We start from the raw sequence: 6,723 nt of genomic DNA on the forward strand, positions 1-6,723 counted from the left end.
GGGTCCGGGTTCCAGTCACTCTCACTCAGCCACATCAGCAACAGCTGATAGAGAGCTCTGGGGAGATGCAGCCATGACTCAAAAAATTTGTGTTCTGATTACATTTATCTAATGTACATTTCATATTAACTGATATTTATGTATCTCCCTGAAAACTCACCCTTCTAAATATAAAATGCACAGGGTGGTTTTGAAGGTACTCTGCCACCCACCCAAAACAGGGTTTCTCTGATCCTGGCTTTTCTGGAACCAGCTCTGTAGACCAGGCTGGCCTCAAACTCAGAGATCTTCCAGCCTCTGCCTCCTGAGCGTAGGGATTAAAGGAGTGCATTTCTCCACCACCTGGCTGGTTTGGAGGGTGTTCAGAGTCATAAGCCATCACTGACCACCACTGATTTTATCATATTTTTCATTACTCCATTCACGCCAACCCTGAAGCCAATTTCTACCCCTGGTAGCCACCCACCCACTGTCAGTGTCTGGATTTGCTTATTTGAGACTTAGAAATAAAATCAGGTAAGAGAAGCCATTTCCAGTGGCCAAGGGCATGACTCCATCACCTCTGCTCATGATTCCATCATCATCTCTGCCACAGCTTCCGTGAACAGGTTTCTGCTTCCAGGAAAGAGTTTCCACGATGGTACAAACTCGAGCTCAGCAGACCATGGACTCCCCACCTGGAGTGTCTGAACTTGAGAGACAGTACCCGTCACTCCATACAAAGGTGACCCAAATGAATCATCTTCTGAACGAAGTCACTTTCCACGTGTGTTCCGCCAGATCAGGGAGTCCCTTTGGAGACAAGAGAGACAAACCACAAGTTCCTGTGTCTACCTTAATTAATCATTAAATAAGCACACAGGTTCTCTATCCAGGTGCACAAGGTAGACAGAGCTAATTACCAGCCTAGAGGAGATACAGCACCAACCAATGAATTAGACATTTGCTCCCCACCAGTCTAGCAAGATACGTGCTACTCGGGTAAGACATTGAGACTCAGTGGGTTTCAGTTGTGCAACCTAGGACAGCTTCTGTGCTCAAAGCTTAATTTTGTAGGGAGGTGCTCTACATTTCCTCTGCTGGTGGACACTGGAACCACTCCCACTTTTGGCTCTGGTAAGTTATGCTTCTGTGAACTTTCTTCTTTTAAAGTGTTGTTTTATCATTGTGCAATCATATAAAACTGTATGTTACTGTGGGTGCAGCTACGTCGGCCAGGGCACGTGTGTGGAGCTCAGGTGACAAATGTTGTGGAGCAGATGTCTCTTTCCAACTTGATGTGGACTCCAGGTTTTATCACTGACCAGAACCTACTTGGCTTACAAGTTACAGCCCATCCTTGAGGAGAGCTGGGGCAGGAGCTGGAGGTAAGAACCCGGAGGCAGGAACTGAAGCAGAGACCGTGGGAGATGGATCCTGCCTTGCTTCCCAAATCGCCATTTGCCCAGGAGTGACACTGTCCACAATGAGCTGGATCATTAGCAATTAAGAAAATGCCCTAGAGACACTAATGACAGACAGGCCAACCTGATGGAGGTAACTCTTCAACTGAGGGTTCCTCTTCCAGATAACTCTAGTTTGTGTCAAATTAACAAAAACAAACCCCTGCAATCTTTGGATACTATGTGCACATATATAATGTTATTTGGTCATGTTCACCTCCCGCATCCTTGCTTATGTCCCTTCCATTCACTCCAAACCCTTTAACCCAATTCTTCTCCTCCCACTTCATGTCTTTTTAAAATGACCTACTGAGTTTAATTAGGTTTGCTTGAATTCGTAGAGGGGTATAGGGTTACCTACCAGACACTTGTCAGTGACTACACCACTGGAGAAAAAAGAGCCCTTCTCTTCCAGCAGTCATTAACTACCAATGGCTCCTCACCTGGCAGTGGGACCTCATGAGCCCCTCCCAGTCCTGATGGAATGGTAACAGGTCTAGTCAGTCACGCCTGCTATGAGTCCATAGTGCTTCAGCCATGTCGTGTCCAGAAGACAGAGTTTCGCAGCCCCCATCCTCACTCTCACATGCTTACCAATTCCTCCTTCTTCGATAATCCCTGAGCCATGCAAGGTAGACGGTAGATGCCCATTTAGAGTTGAACACTCACCATTTTGACCAGTTACGAGCCTCTGCATTAGCTAAAACTTGAAAGAAAAGCATACTACCAGAGTTACATAGTTTTGTTTTCTGATACAGGGATTCATGCAACTTAAGCTGCCCTCCAACTCACTACATAGCCTAAGTATGATTCTGGACTATGCATCTCCTACCTACAACTCCCAAGTGCTGGGACTGCAGGGGTGTGCACCACCATATCCCATTTATACGGGACTGCAGGGGTGTGCACCACCATATCCCCTTTATACGGGACCGCAGGGGTATGCACCACCATATCCCATGTATACGGGACTGCAGGGGTGTGCACCACCATATCCCATGTATACGGGACTGCAGGGGTGTGCACTACCATATCCTATTTATACAGGACTGCAGGGGTGTGCACCACCATATCCCATTTATACGGGACTGCAGGGGTGTGCACCACCATATCCTATTTATACGGGACTGCAGGGGTGTGCACCACCATATCCCATGTATACGGGACTGCAGGGGTGTGCACCACCATATCCCATGTATACGGGACTGCAGGGGTGTGCACCACCATATCCCATTTATACGGGACCGCAGGGGTGTGCACTACCATATCCTATTTATACGGGACTGCAGGGGTGTGCACCACCATATCCCATGTATACAGGACTGCAGGGGTGTGCACCACTATATCCCATGTATACGGGACTGAGGGGTGTGCACTACCATATCCCATTTATGTGGTGCTGGGGGGCGGGGTAATCCAAGGCTTCATGCACATCAGACAAGCACTAAATCAACTAAGCTATGTTCCAGCCCTTCTGTCTGGACTTTTACGGTTTTTTTTTTTTTTTCCAAGATAAGGTTTCCCTGAATAGCCCTGAATATTCCCTGAATAGTCCTGGAACTTGCTCTGTTCACAGGCTGGCCTCAACTCAGATATCCACCTGCCTCTGCCTACGGAGTGTTGGGGTTCATGGTGTGTGCCACTGCCACCCGGCTAGACACATTCTTTAACATCTCTGTGCCTAAGACTAACTCTCTAAGGAAGGGATGCTAATAGCACCCACCTTACATAGTGGTTGATAAGGTTCAAATAGATAATCATCAAAAGCATGAAATGGTGGCTGTCAGAGCAACAGATGCATGGATGAAGAAAATGTGACATGCAGGCTCAGTCAGTAATGTGCCTGCCATGCAAGGGGGAAGACCTGAGTCTGGATCCCAGCCTCCCCATAAAAGAAGGAAATAAAGATCAAGCAAGGGGATGGGAGAATCTGTAGCGCTCACTGCCCACATGGTGGAGCCCATCAGTGAACCTGACTCAGCAAGAGACTCCATTTCAACAAAACAAGGTAGAAGGTAGGCACAGACCTTTAATTCCAGCACTTGAGAGGCAGAGATGGGTCTATCTCTGTGAGCTTGAGATTAGCCTGGTCTACATAGTAAGTTAGAGGCCAGGTTACATGAGTCCCTGTCTCAAAGTAAAAAAAAAAAAAAAAAAAAAAAAGGAAAAAAAAAATTAAAAAAAAAAAAAAAAAGCACCCAAGATTGACCTCTGGCTTCTATACATACATTAGCATACCCTCATATTACACTACACACAGGCATGCACACATGCAAATTTATAATGTGGTCTATAAACATATTACATATGTACAATACATTATAATATGTATATAGGGAGTTGGGGAAGGAGAGAGAAGAAGGGTAAAGGGCACCAGGCGTGGTGGCGCAGGCCTTTAATCCCAGCACTCGGGAGGCAGAGGCAGGCGGATTTCTGAGTTCTACAGAGTGAGTTCCAGGACAGCCAGAGATATACAGAGAAACCCTGTCTCAAAAAAACAAAACAAAACAAAACAAAAAAAAAAAAAAAGAAGGGTAGAGGGAAATGCAAAGTGACTATGAAAACTCAAGCTATCCATGTATGGAATTGTCATAATAAACCCATCATTTTGTAAATGATGTACACACATGTAGGCATATGTTCACAAATGTATCAAGGGGAAGGGGGCTCAATATGTTCTGGTTGGCCTGGAATTCACTATGTAGACCAGGCTGGCCTTGAACTCACAAAGGCCTCTGCTGGGATTAAAGGAATGCACCACAATGCTTGGCCAATATATCTATATTTAAAGACCAGTTCCTAAGGGGGTGCTGGAGAGATGGCTCACTGATTAAAAGTCCTCCCTGTCTAATCATAAGGATTGGTGTTCGGATATCGGCACCCACACACCGTGTAACACAACACATGCCTGTAACTCCAAGTCTGAGGAGTCCAGTGCCGCCTTCTGGCCTCCTTGTGTGCATTGGACACACATACACTCACACAGACAGCCACAAACAAACCACTTTTTTCTTAAAATGTGTAGCCTTGCCTGTCCTGGAACATGCTCTGTAAAGCAGGCTGGCCTTGAACTCAGAGGTCTATCTGCCTCTGCCTTCTGAGTGCTGGGATTAGAGGCATGTGCTGCCATCACCTGGCACATACCTTGAAGGGGAAGAGGAAGGAGGAGAAGGAGGAATAAGGAGGGAGAGGAGGAGGAGGAGGAGGGCGTAGAGGAGGAGAAGGAATGTCTGGCATGGGAAGAACACTGGTGGAGCTACTTGGCACAGACACCAAGCGGTTTCCACCGGACCTTCAGAAGAGCAATCAGTGCGCTTAACCGCTGAGCCATCTCTCCAGCCCAATGCACCATTTTCTTTAGCCCCTATGCGGCGCACTCGCGCACGCTCGCACATTCCCCAAGCATGACACATTCTCCACTGCCTTGAAGGAGACTGGGTGCATCTCTCTGCAGATGAGAGTTTCAGCCCATCCCTACAGAGACAAGAGTAATGACGTGAAATTAGGCCAAGGAAGTGAGAAGCAGAACTAATGAGCAGGCAGGTGTTTTCCTGCTGTGTCTCCAAGCTCAAGGGCAATCAGGCTGATGGATGGCTAAGTGAGGAGGCCGCCATTCTCATTGCTGCTCAGTCCCGGCTTGGTCAACCATGCCTTTAAGAGTGTTAGTGGTTTCACAGCCTGCCTAAGTTTGTGGGGTGGTGAAGTTGCGGTACTCCAGGGGACAAAAGGAAAATTTGTTCCCCAAAACAAAAGGAAGAAGAAAAAAAAAAAAAAACCTTTCTTTCTTAGTAAATTTTCTTAGTAAAATATATTGTTATGTAATTTCCTGCCTGCCTCCCTTCAGTTGTTTAAGAGAAGAACTGATAATCAGTGAATAAACGGATCCCACTGCCCATGCCCTCAGGATTGTTGGATGAAGCTGACCCCACAAACGGAAGCTCATCTGCTGCCCCAAACCCACTGTGACCAAATGCTTAGACTCTCTGTTGCTTCTCAGAGTGCCTAGGGCATCTCTCTTCTGAACCTAAAAGCTCTCAGCTCTGGGTATACGTTGTTAGAATCACTTGTGGAGCCTTGAAATCCACTAGCTCCCAGTCTTTGCTCCCAGAGAGCCTAATGCCACTGGTGTACATAGCAAGTCCCCCAAACCGGAGTCAAGTCTACATCCTTCATATGACTTTCTACTTCAGCATCTCTCTAGGCGATTTGGCTCACCCTTTTCACATTATCCTTGGGCTTTATAAGGAGGCTTTCTAGAAAGCAGTTTTCCAGTTTATTGGCACAGATGCCATTACGGTTCATAAAATGGATATTGCGGCCTTGCCGGCTGTGTTAATCATCAGTAGATAACAAATTTTCAAGAAAACAACAACTTTCCCTTCTTTCTGCAGCCTCCTTAATTGTAAAACTTAACCTGGTTAATGTTCTGTGAATAACTCTAGCGTCATGGAATTGTTTTCCTGGTTTGGATATGCATGAGAAGACAATAGTAATCAAACTCGTTGCATTCAGAATGTTTACGTCTAATGCTGCGAGGAGGTGTACCTGTATCAGCCCATTGAGCACAAAGACCTGATTTGAGTGCACAAGTCATGTTTTAAGACAGAGTAACACCCTGCAGTGTCTATTGCTCTGCACTGTGTATGGAATGCTATCCAAATAATGGGGCACCACCGGAGTGCATCTACTCCTATTTATTTATTTATTTATTTATTTGATGTATATGAGTACACTGTAGCTGTGCAGATAGTTATGAGCCATCATGTGGTTGCTGGGATTTGAACTTAGGACCTTCAGAAGAGCACTCAGTGCTCTTAACCGCTGAGCCATCTCTCCAGCCCGTGCATCTTCTCTTGGCATATGAATTGAAAATGTTTGTAAAGTATTCTAAAAAATGATTAAGAAAGGAATATAAATACTTACAGGCATTCTCCTTGTTTTTTGTTTGTTTGTTGTTTTTGTTTTTTGGGTTTTTTTGACAGAAAATACACAGGAATAGTAATGAAGATTGGTTATGGCTAAGGCCACTCTCCACTACCACAATGGTATCACAATTAATGACTGCTCTTAGTTTGGGGCCAGGGGCTGCCCCAGAAATGCCTTTCACCTTGTCGGTGAAGGTCAATAGAGAAAAGCCTGCCCATTTTCTTTTCTTTTCTTTCTTTTTTTTTTTTTTAAAGTGTTCTTTTTTTTTATTTTTTTTAAGATTTATTTATTTACTATATGTAAGTACACTGTATCTATCTTCAGACACTCCAGAAGAGGGCGTCAGATCTTGTTA

Source organism: Mus pahari, chromosome 3 (genome assembly GCF_900095145.1).
Source record: "Mus pahari chromosome 3, PAHARI_EIJ_v1.1, whole genome shotgun sequence".
NCBI classification, from domain to species: domain Eukaryota; kingdom Metazoa; phylum Chordata; class Mammalia; order Rodentia; family Muridae; genus Mus; species Mus pahari.